This window comes from Tenrec ecaudatus, chromosome X, assembly GCF_050624435.1.
Source record: "Tenrec ecaudatus isolate mTenEca1 chromosome X, mTenEca1.hap1, whole genome shotgun sequence".
NCBI lineage: Eukaryota > Metazoa > Chordata > Mammalia > Afrosoricida > Tenrecidae > Tenrec > Tenrec ecaudatus.
The window spans coordinates 79,532,840-79,554,394 of record NC_134548.1 but is presented as its reverse complement, the minus strand read 5'-3'; the positions used below and the strand labels follow the sequence as shown (position 1 = coordinate 79,554,394).

The 21,555-nt window shown below is 40.2% G+C and overlaps 1 pseudogene; it reads right to left on the bottom strand.

The window, feature by feature from the left end:
• Nucleotides 1-1,083: 1,083 nt before the first annotated feature.
• Nucleotides 1,084-3,871, bottom strand: LOC142434844 (ATP-dependent RNA helicase DDX18-like; annotated as a pseudogene).
• Nucleotides 3,872-21,555: the final 17,684 nt, after the last annotated feature.

Below are 21,555 nucleotides of genomic sequence, written 5' to 3'. Positions count from 1 at the left end.
GGGAACTAATATCAAGCAATACAAGAAGGAAGAAAATGTTTTGAAACTGATTGTGGTAGTGATTATATATAACACTTTTTGATATGATTGAACTATTGAATGGTATATCTGGATTATGTCTAACAAAATAGTTTTTATAAAAGAAGATGTAGGTAACATATGAGCAAGAACCAATGGTAATGAAGAAGTCCAAGTTTCACTGAAAATATTAGGCAAAAATAAGGCTCTAGGAACTGATGGAATGCCAAATGAAATGTTTCCATAAGCTAATAAAGTTCTGGAAGCACTCATTCATCTATGCTAGGAATTCTTGAAGATGTCCATGGCCAACGATGCACATTTGTACCCATTCTTACATTTCAAATTCTGATCATTAGATTTTGACTGCAATAGAGAGCTCAAACATTGTAAGGAGTGTGAGGATGACAGACGACCAGGAATTCTTTTGTTCTCTTGTACATAAGATTGCTGAGTTGCAACCAACTTGATATCATTGGGTGCATACCTCCATGATTTAACAACAAGAAAAACTACCTGGTTTGAGTATCAGGGCTATTCTTGCATCATAAAATTAATACAGGAGTTTATCATCCTTTTCTACTCTCTGGAATAATTTGAGCATAATTGGCACCAGCTCTTCTCTGAATGTTTGGTAGAATTCACCAGTAAAGATATCTGGCCCTGGATGTCTTTTGTTGGGCATTTTAAAAATATCACTTTATTGGGGGTTCATACAACTCATTACAATCCATATATACATCCATTGTCTCAAGCACATTTGTACACATGTTGCCATCATCGTTTTAAAAGCATTTTCTTTTTTTTATTTAAAAGAAATTATTTTATCATTGGTTGAAGATAAAAAATATTCCCTTTTTTGACCATGGTGAGCCCTAACCCCTCCAATATATGCCCCACCCCTCCCCCCCCCAAAAAAGGATTTGCTGGAAGTCAGTCCACTGGCCTTGCAATTTAAACTTCTGATAAATCAGTCCAAATCCTTACAGCTACAGCAGTTCCTGGTTAGATCAAGGTCAAGAACATTCATTTGGGGCAGTTATTCAAGAGAAGGAAGGCATGTCTTCAGTGTGAGAACTGCCTGCTGTCAGATGATTTCTTGCCAATATTCTTAAAGATCTTGCACTTTTGAATTTTTTGGTTTTCTTGTAGCCGAATCCACCATCTCCTCCTTGCTTTTTATGTTTGCCTTCATTGCTGTTCACATTCAGATCAACAAAAGGAGGCACCTTAAAAACCAAACGACAGAGCCACTTGAGGCAAACTTAAATGATTAACATTAAAGATTTGTTTCAGAGAGTGAGAATCATATGCTCGAATATATGACTTGTATGTTTCCAGGGCTGACTTATAAAGAAAGTAGTTCTTTTTTTTCTTTTGTTTTGTTTTTATTTTTTTAATCTTTTTATTGGGGCTCATAAGGCTCTTATCACAGTCTGTACATACATCAATTGAGCAAAGCACCCTTATACATTCGTTACACTCGTCATTCTCATAATTCACCTTCCACTTGGGTTCCTGGAATCAGCTCGGTTTCCCTTTTTTCCCCCCGTCCCCCTCCCTCCCCAATCCCACCCCTGTTCCCTTGATAGTTTATAAATAATTATTATATCTTATCTTACACTTCCCGGCGTCTCCCCTCCCCCGCCTCCCCATTGCCCATCTCCCAGAGAGGAGGTTACACATAGATCTCCGAGGTCGGTTCTCCCTTTCTACACCCCCTTCCCTCCTGGTATCGCCACTCCCACCGCTGGTGTTGAGGGGTTCATCTGTCCTAGAATCCCTGTGCCTCCAGATCCACACTGCACCGCTGTACATCCTCTGGTATAACCAGGTCCGCAAGGCAAGGTAGAATTGGGGTCATGATGATTGGGAGGGGAGGAAGCGTTCAGGAACTAGGGGAAGGTTTTTAGTTTCATTGTTGCTACACTGAACCCTGAGTGGCCCATCTCCTCCACACTACCCCTTTGGAAGGGGTGTCCAGCTGTCTCCAGATGGGCATTGGGTCCCCATCACGCACTCTCCCTCTTTCACGGTGATGTGATTCTCACCACCACCCCACCTTTGTTGTTGGAGACCTGGTCTCCTCTGCCCTTCACGATCGCCTATGTTGGTGTGCTGCTTCCGTGTGGGCTTGAAAGTAGTTCTTTTCAATAAGTTTTTCAAGCTGAGACTGAACATCAGAAATTTTGGACCAGGAAAACTCAAATTCACTTAGTGGAACCTTGGATTGCTTCAAGTAATGAAGGAAACTCAATTCTTCTGGACACAAAATGAGCCAGGCATGCCCTCTTCCATTTAAGCCCCTGGCTGTTCGGCCCACACAATGAATGTACTCCTTTGCGTCATCTGGAGGGTCATACTGAACAATTCAGTCGACTTCCGGAATGCCCAGTCCCCGAGCAGCCACATCTGTGCACAATAAGGTGCCTGAATCTGCATTGCAGAACTGGAAAAAAAAACATGTTTGTTTGCTTATTTTGCTTGTTTTCCATGAATGGCCAAGACAGACAAATCAATGTAGTTCAACAACTCATAGTGGTATTTGACAAACATGCAGGATGAAAAGAACACCATTAGTTTCTTCTTTTGGTTCTTTTAAAGAATGTAAAGAGCAGATGGAATCTTTATTTCAGAGGGACAGACAATGTATCCCTGCTCAAGACCATCCACAGTTGCATTGGCTTTGTCATCATCGACACCAGCATACAAAGGATCCTTTTTCAGAGAAATCCCCGCCAGGTCTTCAACTTTTTGAGTTTGAGTCACAGAAAAAAGCATGGGCTGTCTGCGTACTGGCAGAAGTTTAATAATTTGCTTTAATTCCTCTTCAAATCCAACATCCAAAATATGATCAGCTTCATCAATGACCAGGCACTGTAGGTTTTTATCCATAAACCCTGGAGTATTCTGCATATGGTCCAGGAGGCGGCCTGGTGTGGCTCCAATGATGTTGATCCGTTAGCAAGTTTCTGTGCTTCAGAAGATCTGTTACTGCCCCCCATGATCAGCCCGTACGTGTGAACGTGGTGTGTCATTAGCTCCTTCAGCCCACCAAATGTCTGCATGGCCAGTTCCTGAGTTTGGGAGAGGATAAGAACTCCTGTTCCATTCCTGGGCATGAATTTTAACTTAACAACGAGTTCAACTGCAGGGATGAGAAACGCGAGTGTTTTACCACTGCCTGTTTTTGCAGCTGCCAGGAGATCCCTGCCTTCCAGAAGTGGTCTGATACTTTTATGCTGAATTTCAGTCATATTTGTAAAGCCCATTTCTTTAATGGACTTCAGAGTGTTTTCACTGACAAGACTAGCCAGTGAAGTAAATTAAATATCTTCAAAAGCACCCGTCAGTCCCAGGGGCAGGTTGGGCAATTCATTATCCTCTTCGTCACCATCTGGCTGTTCCATTCTTGTTTCTGCTTCTGCCGGAGTCTTGATGCCACAGATTTTAGACTTGTCTGTGTCTTCAGTTTTTGCCTTTTTTATATCAGGCCTGGCAGCATCCTCCATTTTTTTCTCTTTTTTTTCCTTTTCAATTTTGAATTAGGAGGTTGTGTTGTTGCTCCCCCATTGGATAAAATAACAGGTTTCTTAGGAGAATTTTTAATTTTTACATTTTCCACTGTTTCTTTAGACACATTTTGATTTTGGGGTCCTGAAAAGCCCATCTGCATAGATGGTTTTAAGGATTTTCTATCTTTTTCATCTCCCACGGTTGGTTGAGACACATCTCCATTCTGCCCTTCTGATATGCACACACCTGCTGCCCCCTGTAGCTTTAGGTTTCCCTGAAATTTCTGATTCAGCTTCTCCATCTTCTTGCACAGGAGCTTCATCGGCAGGTGAGACATGATGGTGGCGGCACTCCCTTCACTCCGGAGCTGCACGCGCGTTCCTAGCTAAGCCCGCATTTTCTTTCTACTTGAGCTCTTGGTATCAGCTTCTCATTCTCCCCCTTTCTCTCCCGCCCTCCCTCCCTCCCTCATGAACCCTTGATAATTTACAAATTATTATTATTATTTCATGTCTTGCACTGTCTGATGTCTCCCCCCCACCCCCTTGTCTGTTATAGGTAAATCATTGTGATCAGGTCCCCCTTTCTCCTCCCACTTTTCCTTACTCTCCTGGTATGGCTACTCTCAATTTTGGTCTCTAGGAGTTTATCTGTCCTATTCCCTGTGTTTCCAGCTCTTATCTGTACCCATGTACATGGTCTGGTCTAGCCAGAATTGTAAGGTAGAATTAGGATCATGATGGGGGGGAGGGGAGGAAGCATTAAAGAACCAGAGGAAATTTGTATGTTTGATCTGTGCTACACTACACCCTGACTGACCCGTCTTCTCGCCACGACCCTCTTGTAAGGGGATGTCCAATTGCTTACAGATTGGCTTTGAGCCTCCACTCTGCACCCCCCTCCCCATTCACATTATGATTTTTTGCTCTGGGTCTTTGATGCCTGATACCTGATCCCATTGACACATCATGATCACACAGGCTGGTGTGCTTCTTCCATGTGGACTTTGTTGTTTCTCAGCTAGATGGTGGCTTGTTTATCTTCAAGCCTTTAAGACCTCAGCCACTCTATATTTTGATAGCCGGGCACCATCAGCTTTCTTCACCACAGTTGCTTATGTACCTGATTTTATCTTCAGCGATTATGTCAAGAAGGTGAGCATCTAAGAGTGCTGGATTATTAGAACCCAGTGCTCTTGTGTTGAGGGTGTACTTGAGTAAGAGGTTGCTGGGCATTTTTTAATGACATGATTAGTTTCTTCTTTTGCTATGTATTTGTTCAGGTTTTCTACATTAGTCCATGTTACCTTAGGTAGGAAGTGTGTTTCTAGACATTTATTTCTTTTACGTTTTCAAATTTCTTGGAATACAGTTCTTCATACAATCCTGTTACCCTTTTTATTTCAGTTGATTCTGTTGTAAGGATGCCCATCTCATTTCTTATTCATGTCATTTGAATCTTCCCTTTCTTTTCCTTTGTCAGATTTGCCAGTAGTTTAATTTTATTAATCTTTTCAAAGAAACAGCTTAACTCATTGATTATTTCTATTGTTTTTGTTTTCTGTATCATTTATTTCTGCTCTAATCTTTATTATTTTCTTTCTTCTGTTGGTTATAGCCTTATTGTGCTGCTCTTTTTCTAATTGTTGTAAATGTTGGAATAAGGTGTTGATTTTTGGTTGTCTTTTCCTTTTTGTTTTATTGTTGTGATCAGGTTTTTGTGCCAACATGGCACCTATAAGAAAAGGAGAGTTTATCCTGTCAATGAGTTCACAGCTTGATGACAACATTTAGAGGTGCCACCCTCTCTCCCTCTCTGCCTTCACTTTCCTGTTGAGGAATCATGCTGAGGCCTGCGGGAGTCCTGGAGATACTTCATTTGATCCACACGACTTTTCATCCGCCAGCCTGTGAGCTTCCTGCATTTTGCATTATTCCTTGTGGTTGCACAAGTCTGAAGAGGGATTTATGGACTAGTATTAGACTTATGAACTAGTCTTAAATTTATGGACTTGATCTGGACTGGGCCAGGATGTTTTCCTTATATACAATTACTTCTTGATATATAGGTCTTTCTCTTTTTAAATAATTTTATTGGGGGCTCTTACGGCTCTTATCACAATCCATGCATAGGACTTTCACATAGATGAGTGTCTCTGAATTTCTCTCGTCAACCCAGCCTAACACAATTGCAATAAATTGCCCTCTGAGGGCATTTTTTTTTTTGCTGTATCCCAAAGGTTTTGGCATGCTGTACTTCATCCTTGTTTGATTGAATGATTTTTTTTCAAATTCATTTAAAAATTGTTCTTCTTCTACCCAGTTGGGTTTTTTTTGTTGTTTTGTTTCTTTATACTTTTTTTAACATTTTTTTCTTTTTTTACATTTTACTAGGGACTCATACAACTCTTATCACAATCCATACATATACATACATCAATTGTATAAAGCACATCCATACATTCCCTGCCCCAATCATTCTCAAGGCATTTGCTCTCCACTTAAGCCCCTTGCATCAGGTCCTCTTTTTTTTCCCCCTCCCTCCCCTTTCCCCCCTCTCTCATGTGCCCTTGGTAATTTATACATCGTTATTTTGTCATATCTTGCCCTATCCGGAGTCTCCCTTCCCCTCTTTTCTGCTGTCCCTCTCCCAGGGAAGAGGTCACATGTGGATCCTTGTAATCAGTTCCCCCTTTCCAACCCACTCACCCTCCACTCTCCCAGCATCGCCCCTCACACCCTTGGTCCTGAAGGTATCATCCACCCTGGATTCCCTGTACCTCCAGCTCTCATATGTACCAGTGTACAGCCTCTGTCCTATCCAGCCCTGCAAGGTAGAATTCAGATCATGGTAGTTGGGGGGAGGAAGCATCCAGGATCTGGGCAAAGCTGTGTCTGCATCGGTACTACCTCGCACCCTAATTAACCCATCTCCTCTCCTAAACCCCTCTGTGAGGGGATCTCCATTGGCCGACACTTGGGCCTTGGGTCTCCACTCTGCACTTCCCCCTTCATTTATCTTTATACTTTTATTGGGGGCTCTTACACCTCTTATCACAATCAATACATACATCCAGTGTGTCAAGCACCTTTTCACATATGCTGTCATCTTCATTTTCAAAGCATTCTCTTCCCACTTGAACCCCTGATATCAACTCCCCATTTCTTCCCCCTCTCTCTCCCACCCTCTCCCTCACAAACCCTTGATAAGTTATAGATTATTATTTCCATATCTTACATCGTCCTCTGTTGCCCCTCAACCACTTTTCCTTTATTCGTCCCCCTGGGATTGGGCTATAGTTGACACCCAGTTGTTTTTAAGCAGTGTTATTCAATTCCCATATACATTTTTTCTTGATCTGCCCTTTGTTAGTTTATCTGCATAATGGCCCATGTATGTTGGAAACGAATGATACTGTTGTTGGGTAAAATGTCATGCATAGATCTATGAAGTCAAATTGGTTGATTATATTATTTAGTTCTTTAGGGTCTTTGTTAAGTTTCTACTAATTCTGTTTTTCATCAAAAGTGGTGTATTAAAGGTTCCTATTATTATTGTAGAGTTCTCTATTTCTCTCTCCAGTTCTTTTGGAATTTGATTTATGTATTTTTCCAGAACCATTTTATTGAGAGTTAATACAGATATTATAGCACTCCATAGTTCAATCACATCAAGCAGTATTGTACAATTTCTACCACAATCAGTTTCAAAACAATCTTTTCCTTCCTGATCTCCTTGACATCAGCTCCCTTTTACCAACACCCCCCTTCTGATCCCCACCAGCTCTTTCATTGAGCACATACTTATTATGGTTATGTCCCCTTGTTCAACTGACCCTTTAATCATTATATAGTGCTTTTTTGCCTTTTATGCTAAATTTTGCGTTAATATCAGAAATCAGTATTGCTGTACTTGCTTTTTAAATTGCTATTAGCTTGATATATTTTTCCATATTTTGAATTTTAATCTGTTTATTTTGCATGTAAGATGTATCTCTTGTATACAGCATATTGATGGGTCACTTTTTTCCCCAGGGAGTGTCAGAGAGAGAGTGTCCCCTGCCTCCAAGGAGGAAGAACCGGATTTCCCAGAATTCTCAGGAGACGGCCATAACCACAGAGGTCTCATTGGCTATCTCCACATTGACAGACTAGATTCCACCCCTACCCCCTTAATCCTCAAAGTGAAACCAGATTAGGTGACTACCAGAGACCACCCCTTGTCAATTTGACACTTTCTTCTTCTTCTTCTTCTTTTTTTTTTTTGTATTCCTCACTCAAGCTCACTCACTGCCATGAGTCAATGCAGACTCAGAGTGACTCACAGGGACAGGGTAGAACTGCCCCTGAGCATTTCTGAAGCTGGAACTCTTTTTTGTTTGTTTGTTTTGTTTTTTGGGGGTTTTAAAAAACATTTTATTAGGGACTCATACAACTCTTATCACAATCCATACATATACATACATCAATTGCATAAAGCACATCTGTACATTCTTTGCCCTAATCATTTTCAAAGCATTTGCTCTCCATGGGTGTCAGTGGCCAAACTCAACCTATCTCTTTATTGCTGCATTTCTCCCACTTTTACTCAACAAGTAGATCCAGGTGGTCACCTAGCAAGCATCTCAGCCTGCCCACAGGCCCCCTTTAATATTCAGTCCCAGGGAGGAGTTTTCTTCATGGTTCCAGATTTTTTCCAGCTTCTGACAAAGACCACTAGAGTTCAAACTTCAAATCCAAAGAGTTCCTTTTTTAAAAATCTTTGATCAATCTTGTCCCCAGGCAAGTCTCTTGGAATGCAAATGTCCTAAGTACTCCAAAGCATTTGGTGGGGCTTATGTTTTCAGAGATTTCTCTGCTGGTGTATCCTAAACCTATCTAAATATCCAATTTTAATGGTTAATGACAAATGGGTTTACAAACTATTTTCATACTTCCCAATAAACATTTCTATACATCCTTATATCTACAATAATAAACAGAAGAAATCAGTATAAACAAAGTAGAATCAGATACTAAACTCAATTCTTTTTTAAAAATTGTTTTATTAGGGACTCATACAACTCCTATCACAATCCATACATACATCAATTGTTTAAAGCACATTTGTACATTCATTGCCCTCATCATTCTCAAAGCATTTGCTTTCCATTTAAGCCTCTGGCATCAGCTCCTCATTTTCCCCCTCCCTCCCTGATCTCCCCTCCCTCATGAACCCTTGATAATTTATAAATTATTATTTTGTCATACCTTACACTGTCCAACATCTCCCTTAACCCACTTTTCTGTTGTCCATCCCCCAGGGAGGAGGTTATATGTATACCCTTGTAATCGGTATCCCCTTTCCACCCCACTCTCCCGGTATTGCCACTCTCACCACTGGTCCTGAAAGGATCATACGCCCTGGATTCCCTGTGTTTCCAGTTCCTATCTGTACCAGTGTAAATCCTCTGGTCTAGCCAGATTTGTAAGGTAGAATTGGGATCATGATAGGGGGGAGGGGAGGAAGCATTTAGGAACTAGAGGAAAGTTGTATGTTTGATCTTTGCTACACTACACCCGGACTGGCTCATCTCCTTCCTGCAACCCTTCCATAAGGGGATGACGCTATATCTTTTGATACCCAGCCACCATCAGCTTTCTTCACCACATTTGCTTATTCACCCGTTTTGTCTTCTGTGATTGTGTTGGGAAAGTGAGCATCATGAAACGCCATAAATTCAAGTCTTAAACAGTCAAGTTCAACTTTTATTTAGCTTATCTAAATCCTTATCTAAACTGTTCTATTGATAGAAAAATATGGGATTAGGCCTCTGAGAGCATCAAAACAGATCCATGCTTTCTGTCAGCCATTTTGACCTGTCAACCATTTACTCTAGACAGCATGGTCTCTGAGAAATTCAAATGGTGACTTCTATCCCTGAGCTCAAAATATACATTAACAACATTCATTTTTACCATTTCAAACAGGAATAACCAAAGACTACAACCAAACATAATAATCAAAACTTTGACTTCCTATATTCTTTGCAGAAAACAACTCAGTAAACTGCAAGGATATACATGACTTCTGGGTAGCCAAAGAAGGAACACTATCATGAGGCAAAATTCAAACAAACATCTATTCTCATCTTTATGATTTGTTTCTCTAGTACCCACTCCAAATGTACCATAATGTGTTAGTATGGGTAGACTAGAGAAACAAATCCATGGACACACATATGTGTATAAGAAAGAGATTTATATAAAAGATCAATTGAGCATTGAGAAAACATCCCAACCCAGTCCAGACGAAGTCCACAAACCCAATATTAGCCCATATATCTGATACTAATATGGACCCACAGTGAAGTGTACCTGAGCTAAAACTCCATTGATAACATGACCTCCATAAGCCCCCACTCTGACTGGTGGGCCTTCTAAACATTTTGGGTCTCCTGGAATTAGTGTCAGTTCCAAGCTAGTATCCAGTAATCCTTGAAAAGTTTATTTCCTTTCCCCCAATGAACAGTCACTCATGTGAAAAGCTGCAGATCCCTTTGGGGGAAGACTAGAAGAAAGACTAACAGTATAGACCTTCAGTGATGTAGCAGGGTCCTTCTTCAAAGGGACCCGGCCTCCCTCTCATTCAAGGAGTTGTGGGTCTGTAAACTGGCTCAGGTCTGGGAATTGATTGAGCGATCGTGACTGTCTATTTTGCTGTTTATCTGATCTACCATTCTTTCACCAGCATAGATCACGTAAATATTTTGTAGGTTTCCCATCTATTTCATTCCTAGGAACACCGTGGCTAAGCAGCCAATGCCATATTTCCACACAAGACAGGTTGCTTTGATTACTATTGAAACCTTGTTGTCTATTATAACCACACCCACCCTATCTCTGTTGATTCAGTGCTGACACCTGCCCTCTACCATCACAGGGACCAATCAGCCCCATTGTGGGCAAATGTCAGAGTTCGCTTAGGGCAGTGCCCACTGTTAATCCTGGTGCACATAAAATAGCAATTACAGGAGTCTTAAGAGATGCTGGGGCCCACTTCACAAACTTGTTCCTATGGTTGTAGTAAAGGGTATGTCCTCAGGACACCCCCTTTTTGGGTCTATAGGAATATCCTGATAGATCCTTTCTAACACACCAATTTCTCTAAGCTTTTGGATGCCTTCCTCTACAGTGTACCAAGGCAGGTCAGGTACTTCAAGTTGTCTAATCTAGGCCATCTGGCAGTCCATGCTCCATTGAACCAACCAAATAAAGAATTAGATCCTTTTTTAGCCTCTCTCGCAGAGACATTGAAAGAAGAGTCTGTGCTTAGGGGTCCCATATCCAGAAACTCAGACCGGTCTAATATTACATTTCATGCACCAGTATCCCACACCCTTAGTAACCATTCCCAGGGATATTCCCCAGGCTTCTGCTTGTATGTATTTGAAAATTCAAGCAGGTCTTTATGAGTATAGCACACTTCTTTTTGGATAATCATCTCAACCTCACCTTTAGGAGCTTTCTGAGACTTAATTTTAGTGACAGGTCTAGTGGAAATAATGGGTGGTGAGGGTGTTTCCTGGGTGCTCTCAGCAACATCTTGTAAGGCATCTCCCTCAGGCAATGCTACTGATGCAGCCCCACCTGGCATATCAACTTGAATAGTTTGGCTAATCTGCTCAGGTGTTTCTAAGGTGTTTCAATATCCTCCTCTTCTGTATCATCAGCCCATATGTTCCCATCCCATGTTTCAGGATCCCAACTTTTCCCAATTAATGCCCTTACTTTGGTTTCAGACACTACTCTAGATCTGCAATTCAGCTGCCTTTGTAATTCAGCCACTAGTATAATGAGACTCTGGACCTGGTTCTCAGCAATGTCAGCTCTTTTACTAGAGGATAGAAGGGTCTCCTTTGTAGCACAGATGGAAGTTTTCAAATCCGTTAGTCTGCACCTGAGGCGCACTTTTGAGGCTCTGAGATCATCCCTCTCCTTAATCATGCATCCAATTGTAAGAAGGACCAGCCAACCAGCTTCCCTATACTTGTCATCATTACAAAACTCCTGGAAAATATCAAACATATGATCACCCAGAACCTCTCCTTTAACCAGCACCTCATCTATAACTGGTGCTACTTTAGGTACTATCTTTGCTATTTGACACCATGGATTAGGAAGAGTAGCAGATTTATCCATGTTTGGGGGTGTTGAAGTAGCCTCACTAGTGTTAAGACTAGCCAGGCTGGAGAGCCAAGTTAAGAAGCCCATATTTATGGGTTTATTTCTCTAGAAGCATTCCTGGTAACACAAAATGTGTTAGACAGGGTTCTCTAGAGAGACAAAACCAGATTTCTAGTAATTATATATATATATATATAAAGATAGATATATAACACAAGAAATGAACCGTTAAATCATATACAGATAGATATATAATACAAGAAACGAATAGTTAAATTATAAAACAGTACAAATGGCTCAGTGCAACTCACTCCCCTTTAAGTCTTGAGGGCCGCCAGTTCCCCCCTCTGTAGAGAGAGCTGGGCTATATATACCCAGGCAGCAAACAGCAAGGCGGGTCAACAACTGTCGGTTCCCAGCTCCAGAGTTGTACATTCCAAGCATGTGGACTTAAAGGGACCTCAACTTTCAGCGACACAGTCCACCAGCTAGGCATCCCACAGGTAGTGTAGCCTCTAAATTGAGGCACAGAACAAGCAAGGCAGCCACACAGTTCAACAATCAAAGAGCGAGAGACAAGAAAGGTGAGGCTCACTGAGACATTTATCTCTCCGCCGTTCAATTAATCCCACTTGGCACAATAAACTATTTCAGTCCTCTTCAGACTCACAAAACACATGCAATGATGCCGAATGTAGAAGACCACAGGCCAGTGAGTCAGATTCAGTGGCACTGGAAACATCTCAGCTCTGTCAGGGGTCTCTGTATCAGGGTGGGTCCATGTGTCTTGTCAGCTGCTGTCTCCCATTGTGAGCAGAGAGAGAAGGGTCTCCTGCTTCCAAGAAGGAAGTACCGGATTTCCCAGAATTCTCAGGAGAAGGCCATGCCCTCAAAGAGGTCTCATTGGCCATCTCCAGATTGACAAGCTAGACTCCACCCCTACCCACTTAATCCTCAATTGACACCAGATTAGGTGACTAAAGGTTGTTTGAGGTCACCAGGTGGGGTAACAAGAAAAAACACAAGCTTGGAGGAAATGGGCTCTTTATAAGCAGGATGTGGATATTTCTTTTGTCTTCTGGCCCATTTCTGCAATAGGTAGCTGTAGCTGTGTAACAGAAGTTGCTTGAATGGTCAACCATGTATCACCATTAAAATGATTACACATGTCTTCATGAGTTACATAGGAAATTCAATTGTTTATGGAGTTGTCCATCATATGTTTTATGCTTTGCTGTAAACCATAACTTCTGCTGACCAAGTTCTAGATCTTCAATTTCAGCTTTAAGATATCTTTTAGAAAAATCATTTTATTAGGGGCTCATACAACTATTTTTACAATCCGTACATACATCATTTGTGTCCAGCACATTTGTACATATGTTGCCATCATCCTCAAAACACCCTTTCTCCACCTGAGCTCCTGGCATCAGCACCTCATTTTCTCCTCCCTCCCCGCTTCCCCCTCCCCCAAACCCTTGATAATTTATAAATAATTATTATTTTATCATACCTTACACTATCCGACATCTTCCTCACCCAGTTCTCTGTTGTCCATCTTCCAGGGAGGAGCTTACATGTAGCCCTTGTCATCTGTTTCCCGTTTCTCCCTCACCCTCCCTCCACCTTCCCGATATCGCCACTCTCACCACTGTTCCTGAGGGGCTCATCTGTCCTAGATTCCCGTATTTCCAGTTCCTATCCATGCCAGTGTACATCTCCCGGTCCAGCTGGTTATGTAAGGTAGAATTGGGATTATGATAGTGGGGGGGGGGAAGCATTCAAGAACCAGAGGAAAATTGTATGTTTCATCATTGCTACACTACACTCTGACTGGATCGTCACCTCCCCACAACCCTTCTGCAAGGGGATGTCCAATTTCCCCCAGATGGGCCCTGGGTCCCCACTCTGCACTCCCCCTCATTCACAATGCTATGATTTTTTTTTGTCTTTGATGCCTGATACCTGATCCCTTCAATGTCTTGTCATCTCACAGGCTGGTGTGCATTTTCCATGCAGGCTTTGTTGTTTTTCAGCTGGATAGCCTCTTGTTTATCTTCCAGCCTATGGGACCCCAGATTCTATATATTTTGACAACTAGGCACCATCAGCTTTCTTCACCTCACTCGCCCTTGCACCCACTTTGTCTTCAGCGTTCGCGTCGGGGTAGGCTGGTGTGCTTCTTCCTTGTGGGCTTTGTTGTTTCTTAGTTAGATGGCCGCTTTATGATATCTTAATTTACCTATGACTTCTTTAGTATTACAGCTGTGCTACTTATAATATAACATCTTTCCGGTGGATGCTATTTTTTTTTTTACTTTTGTTTCAACTGGGTCAATTCCTTCCAAGATATTGGCGATAGCATAAAATCTTTTTCACTTCACAGCCAAAGTGTCTGCAGCTGCTTTGGGACCTAAGACACCATCATTGGCCTCCTAGAGCAGTGACAGAATTTGGCGATGAGCAGCGCCAGGTTCTTCTCCACCCCCTACAACGCCTCCCCCCCCCCCCCCCCCCCGCTGCTGCTGCTGGAACCAAGCCCCATGATCCTCGTGACTGGAGGCATCCCGTCCCCACACTCCATGCTGCCTCAGTAGTCTGAGCCCATGCATGGCCGCTCACTGTTCACCATCCCTGCCTGCAGCCACCTGCTGGGTCGGTTCTGCAGCAGCTGCTCTCTGCGGCTTCCTGCTGAGAGCAGGACCTAGGGCAGGGAGCTCAGGCAAATAACAGGTGTGCTGAGCCCACTGGAATCCGGCACAAGCCTCCGCCCCCTCCCCAAGCTAGGGAAGCGTGAATGAAGCCCGCTACCGAGGGGTGAATAGAAGGTAAGAGAACTCCATGCCTTTCTAATGTGATCATTTTCAGAGTGATTGATAGTGGTAGCCACACACCCTCTAGTTCTTCTTGTCTCAGAGTTGTGGAGCCTGGTGTTTGCATGGTGCATTAGTCCATTGGACTAATTATTCCATGTTTTTTTTCTTTTTAATCACTCTTTCTTCCAGACAGGGAAAGACCAATGATTGTAATTTAGGTGCCTGTTTACAAGCATTTAAGGTCCCAGTCATATGTAGAATATTTCATTTGTGAACTATGTTAAGTCAATAGACCTTGGTCTCCCCAAGACTATGGTCCTGACCCCCTAGACCCAGAGACTCATTCCCCAAGGAATGTGATTGTATCTTAAGATGTTTTCATAACTTTGCCTCCTGTATGTTCCACCATATTCATGGATATATGTGCAGCAAAGATAAATGCACATAAACAACTCTCCTCTGTCAAATCTATATACACCTATATTTGTGGGTATGCTCTTCCTCTCTCAAGAAGCCCTGGTGGTGTACGCATTGGGCTGCTAACTTCAAAGTCATCAGTTTGAATCCGTGGGAGAAAAAAAGAGGCTTTCTGCTCCAGTAAAGATTTATAGTCTCGGAAGGTTGTGATGAGTTAGAATCAACTTGATGGCAGTGAAGTTTGAGAGTTTCTGTTTGTTTTTTAAGTTATACTCCTACTCCTTCATACACCTGTTCAGCCTTCATGTCTGTCTAATCATCTACTCTTAGATCACCTTATTGCAGAATTTTGTTTCTACGAGTATTTACTTCTGTTGCCTTTAACTCTTGCCAGCCTTCCTCCATTTGTGTTTTGCCCTTCCTCTATAATTGTTCTTTTTTTACCAACTTCCCATTTGTGAATTGTTGTCCCCTTTACCCGTTACGATCTGTCTAGCCTGTTACTTCTCATGCCTCCTTCCCCCTCCAGCCTCTGCTAACCAACCGAATGTTTCTTTTATTGTGAAATCTTTTGACTTTTTATAATGGTCTCCTACAATATTTGTCCATTTGTGATGGACTAATTTTACTCAGCGTGATGTCCTCCAGTTTCAATCATGTTAACAGGTGCTTAGCATATTCATTTTTTAAAAATAAACTTTTTACTGTGAATTAAGTAAAGGTTTACAAAGATCATCAGTTTTGCATTCCTATACATTTTGATTTAGCTGATCTATTGCAGTCCCCTCTATGTATTATTACTTATCCCACTTCCTCCATGTTTCTTGTGTCCATTCCTCCTTCTTTCCGAACCCTCTGAACTTTGTCCTTGGTTGAATGCTACCCTTTTGATCTAATGTAGAGGTGAATTCAGTTACAGATTTAAAGAGTAAGGGCCATAGTCTGGGGGCGTCCCATTAGTGTCTATCCAAACAATAAGCCCCGTTTCTTTTATGATTTTGAGTTAGGTTCCAAATGTTTCTCAAAGTGTATCAAGGAGTTTCTAATGTGATTTTTTTCCAGAGCAGTTGATAGTAGTAGCTGGGTACCATTTAGTTCTTCTGGTCTTTTGTGGAGACTGATGTTTACATGGTCTAATAATCCATTGGACTCATTGTTTCTGTGTGTCCTTTGATTTTAGTCATTTCTTTCCTCTGGATGAGGAGAGACCAATATTTGTACCTTAGACTGTACCTTAGAATTTGTGTTCAAAAGCTTTTTTTTTGCAAATTGATTGAATTAAGTTTTTCTTTCTTTTTTTTCACAAGAGAAAAGCTTATAGTTAGTTCAGGGATCGTTTGCTGGCCCTTAGGAGCGTTTTCCAGTCCAGTCTGTTGGGGCACCACGCCCTGGCCCCAAAGTCCACTTTAAGCATTCCCTGGGGACCTTGCCACTCCATTCCCTTGCTGTTCCGCTGCACTCCCCCAGTGATTTGCCTCCGTGTGGTGGGATCAGGTCAGGTGCAATTCCCACACTGTGTCTCCAGTGCTGTCCCCTGTATCGCCCTTAGTCACTGGTTGGCATCATTTCTCATAGTGGGGCCAGCCATGTTGTTCTCTCTGTGGACTGGCTGCTCTACTCAGGAACATCATCATCACGGCCTGGTGGGCCAGGCTGTGCTCCACTCTCTCCTCCTGCCCCTTCATCTTCTCCCATGTGCTCTGATCAGATATGTTCATCTCCCGGGGCTGCAGAGTCAATGTCGTCCTTTGGAACAAATTCTTTTTGGGGGAGGGGCAGGAATCCACTTAATTTATGGTTCGTGTTCAAAAGCTTTTAAGACTCGACATTATTTGCACAAGTAAAATATAGAAAACTGTCTTTGTGAACTATGCTATGTCAATTTACCTTGGTATCCTCTGATATTATGGTCCGGATTGCCCAGGCTCAGAAATCCATTCCCTCAAAGTTAAGAAGTATTCATAACGTTGGCTCTTGTATACTCCACTACATTCATGGATATATTTGCAGCAAAGGTAAGTATACATATACAATTGTCCTCTGTCAAACCTATATATATATTTGTGGATAGACTCCAGTGCTCCCTCCCATATCTTTTAGTCTTACTACACATCTATCTAAGCATCTACGTGTTGATCATAACTATTACAGGATTGCATCTCTACTAGTAGAGTAATTCAACTGATTTTTGTATGTTGACTTTGTACCTTGCCACTTTACTAAATCTTTCAGTTAATTCCAACAATTTTCTTGCTAAGTCTTTGAGCTTTTCTATGTATAGGATTAAATCATCTGCAAAAAGAGAGAATTACTTCTTTCCCAATTTTGGATGCTTTTCATTCCCTTTGTTGCTTGATAGCTCTGGCTAAAACTTCCAGTACAATATTGAATGGGAGTGGTGATGATAAGCATCCTGTCCATTCCCTTTTGCTAGGCGAATATTTTCCATTTCTTTCCATGTTGACTGTTGGTTTTGTGTATATGTTGAGGACTTTCTTTACTATTATTGTTTTGTTGGCAAGTTTTGTTTTGTTTTTAAATCAGGAGTGGGTATTCTGCTTTGTCAAATAAGTATGATCTGTGTCAATGGATATGATCATGTGGTTCTTTGCCCCTAGTTTATTTCTGTAATGGCTTGCATTGATTGATTTTCTAATGTTGAACCATCCTTGCATACCTGGTCATGATGTATTTTTAAAATATATTTTACATTCTTTTGGCTGGGATTTTGTGGATAACTCTTGCATTTGTGTTCTGGAGGGATATTAGTGTGTACTTTTAAAAAAATGATATCTCAGTCCAGTTTTGGTATCAGGGTTATGCTCACTTCATAAAATGAATTCAGAAATTTCCCATTTTTTCCTATGTCATAGAATTAGTGTAAGTTCTTCTCTGAATGTTTGGTAGAATTAGCCAGTGAAGTTATCTGGCCTAGACTATTTCCACTGACACTTTTTTAACGACTTAATCAATTTCTTATTTTTTGTTGTTGTTTTTAAAATTTTTTTGTTAATTTCTTATTTTTAATAGGTTTATTTAGATGTTTTTTTCTTTCAGGTTTTCTGCTTTAATCCATGTTAGTTTTGTAAGGTAGTGTGTTTCTAGAAAAGTTTCCATTTCTTCTAGGTTTCCAAATTGGATGGAGTATGGTTTTTCATAATATGCTGTTATTATCCTTTTTATTACAGTTAGTTCTGCTGTAATGCTGCCCATTTAATTTCTTATTCTTGTTATCTGTACCTTCTCCTTTATTTCATTTGGTAGATTTGCCATTGGTTTATTGATTTTGTTAATCCTTTCATTGAACCAACTTCTTATTTTGTTGATTCTCTTTATTGTTTTTCTGTTTCATTTTTTTCTGCTCTACTCTGTATTATTTCTTTTCCTCTGGTGGCTGCAGTCTTATTTTGCTGCTCTTTTTCTAATTATTATAGATGTTGAGTTAAGTTATGTTGGCTTTGGTTCTCTCTTCCTTTTTGATGTATGTATTTAATATTATAAATTGACCTTTGAGCACCACTTTTGCTATATCCCAAACGTTTTGGTATATTTTCCTTTCATTCTTGTTTGATTCAAGTAATTTTCTTTCTTTCTTTTAAATTTTTTTTTCTGTTTTCTTTCTATTTTTTAACTCAGGTGTTATTCAATTTCCTTGTATTTTGTTTTTCTCCTTGATCTTCCTATTGCTGATCTCTAATTTTATGGTGGTGTGTTCTGAGATGTTTTATAGTATTTAGATGCTTTTAAATTTATTGAGACTTTCTTTGTGTCCTGATGCTCTGGAAAATAATACACAATGTGCCTTTTTTGGGTGGAGCACTCTAGATGCTATGATGTCATATTGATTAGTTCTTCTGTATCTTTGTTGAATTTCCTTCTAGTTACTCTCTCCTTTAACTAAAGTAGTTTCAAAGTCTCCTACTATTATTATGGAATTGTCTTTTTCTGTCTTCATTACTGTAGGACTTTGATTAATGTCTTTGAGGTTCTTTTTAATTAGGTATACAGGCATTTATTATGATTATGTTCTCTTGACTCTAATAATTATATAATGCATTTTTGTCTCTAATATTAGAGTTTGCCATAAAGTCTATTTTGTCAGAAGTTAATATTGCCACTCTTCCTTTTAGATTGTCATTAGCTGTGTGTGAGTGGGTTTGTGTGTTTAAAACTTTGATTTGCTCACTTTATTTTTTTCTATTGTGTGTCTCTTGTCTCTTGTAGATAACACATTGATTTGTCCTGTTTTCTCTCTTTTTTTAAAAAAAACAACATTTTATTAGGGGCTCATACAACTCTGATCACAATCCATGCACATACATATATCAATTGTATAAAGCACATCTGTACATTCTTTGTCCTAATCATTTCCATTTTTTCTTTTTTACATTTTATTAGGGGCTCATACAACTCTTATCACAATCCACACATATACATACATCAATTGTATAAAGCACATCCGTACATTCTTTGCCCTAATCACTCTCAAAGCATTTCCTCTCCACTTAAGCCCTCTGCATCAGGTCCTCTTTTTTTTCCCTCCCTCCCCGCTCCCCCCTCCCTCATGAGCCCTTGATAATCCACAGATTGTTATTTTGTCATATCTTGCCCTATCCATTCTCCTGTTTTCTTATCCATTCTACTGTTCTCTGCCTCTTGATGAGTGGTGCATTTACTTACATTCTAGGTAATTATTAATAACTAAAAGTATTGCTGTCATTTCATTATGTGTTTTTTGTGGTGTTACTGGTTCCTTAATTCCACATAAATTTATGTGTTGAGTGCCTCATGTTAGAAGGCATTTTAAATGTGACTGAGGAGGAGGAGGCCACTATGGTGATATGAATGGATTAAAACCTGTTCTAGATCTTCATGTGCTGATGGGGCACTACTTAAAGAAAGACCCAAAAAACTGCAAAAGTCGACTAATAATCAGAATTTGAGACCTACAAAATATGAATCTTGGAAAATTGAAGGTCGTCAAAAATGAAACAGAATGCATAAAGATGAATATCCTATGCACTAGTTGGCTGAAATGGATAGGTAATGGCAATTTTGAAATAGAAAATCCTATGGTTTACTATGCAAGGAATGACACAATCAAAAAGAATGGGGTTGCAATCATTGTCCAAAAGGACATTTTAAGAGCTATCTTTAAAAAAAAGATCAATCTTGAAGTACAATGCTGTCTGTGACATTATATCTATCTCCCTTTGAGGAAATCCAATAAAAACAATTACTCAAATTTATACACCAATCAAGAAAGCTAATGATGAAGAAATCGAAGAATTCTACCACCATCTTCAGTTGTAAATTGATCAAACATGAAATTAAGATGAATTGATAATTATTGGTGGTTAGAATTCAAAAATTGGAAACAAAAAGGAAGGGACAGTTGTTGGAAAATATGGACTTTCTGATAGAAATTAATTGGGAGATCACATGACAGAATTTTGCAGGACCGACAACTTGTTTGTTCATAGGAAATATCTTTTAGGACACCACAAAAGGTGACTATACACTTGGACTTCTCCAGAAGGAATGCAAAGAAAGCAAATTGACTACATCTGTGGGAAGAGATGATGGAGAAACTCAATATTAGTAGCAAAAACCAGGCCAGGGCTGACTGTGGAATAGTCAATTGCTCATATGTAAATTAAGGTTAAAGCTCAAGAAAAAAAATCTTAAAGTCCACAGGAGCCAAAATACAAGTTTGAGTCTATCCCATGTGAATTTTAACATCTCAAGAACAGATTTGCTGCATTGGATACCAATGACAAAAGACTTGATGAGCTGTAGGAGAACATCAAGAACATTATTCATGATGTAAGCAAAAGACATGGTCATTAAAAAGACAAGAAAGAAAGATCAAGATGAATGTCAGAAGAAACTTGGATGGAACTTGCGCATGGATCAAGAAGCAGAACAAAGAAATACTGCATGGTTTAAAAATTAGGAATTCAGAAAAAGAATTAATTTATTAATTAATTAAAAATAAGGAAAGGTGTCAAGTCTAGCATCATACTCATTCAATCTGTATGCTGAACAGACAATCAGAGCAGCTGGGTTATATGAAAAAGAATGTGGTGGGAGGGAAGGGGGAAATGAGGAGCTGATACCAAGGCCTCAAGTAGAAAGCAAATGTTTTGAGAATGTTGATGGCAACAAATGTACAAATGTGCTTGACACATGGATGGATGTATGGATTGTGATAAGAGTTATAGGAGTCCCCAATAAAATGATTTTTTTAAAAGAAAAAGAATGTGGCATCAGAGACAAAGGAAGGCTTATTAACAACTTGTAATATGGAGATCACATAACTTTGGCTTGCTGAAAGCAAGAAGGACTTGAAGCACTTGCTGATGAAGAGCAAGGGTTACAGCTTCTAGTATGGATCACAACTCAATGTAAAGAAAACCAAAATTCTCACAATTAGATCAATAGGCAACAACATAATAAATGGAGAAAAGATTACAGTGGTCAATGTTTTGTCTTGCTTAGATCCACATCTAATGCCCATGAAGCAGAAGTCAAAAGATCAAAAGAAGGGTTGCATTGGGCAAATCTGCTGCAAAAGACTGCTTTGAAGTGCTAAAAGCAAGAATGTTACTTTGAGGACTAAG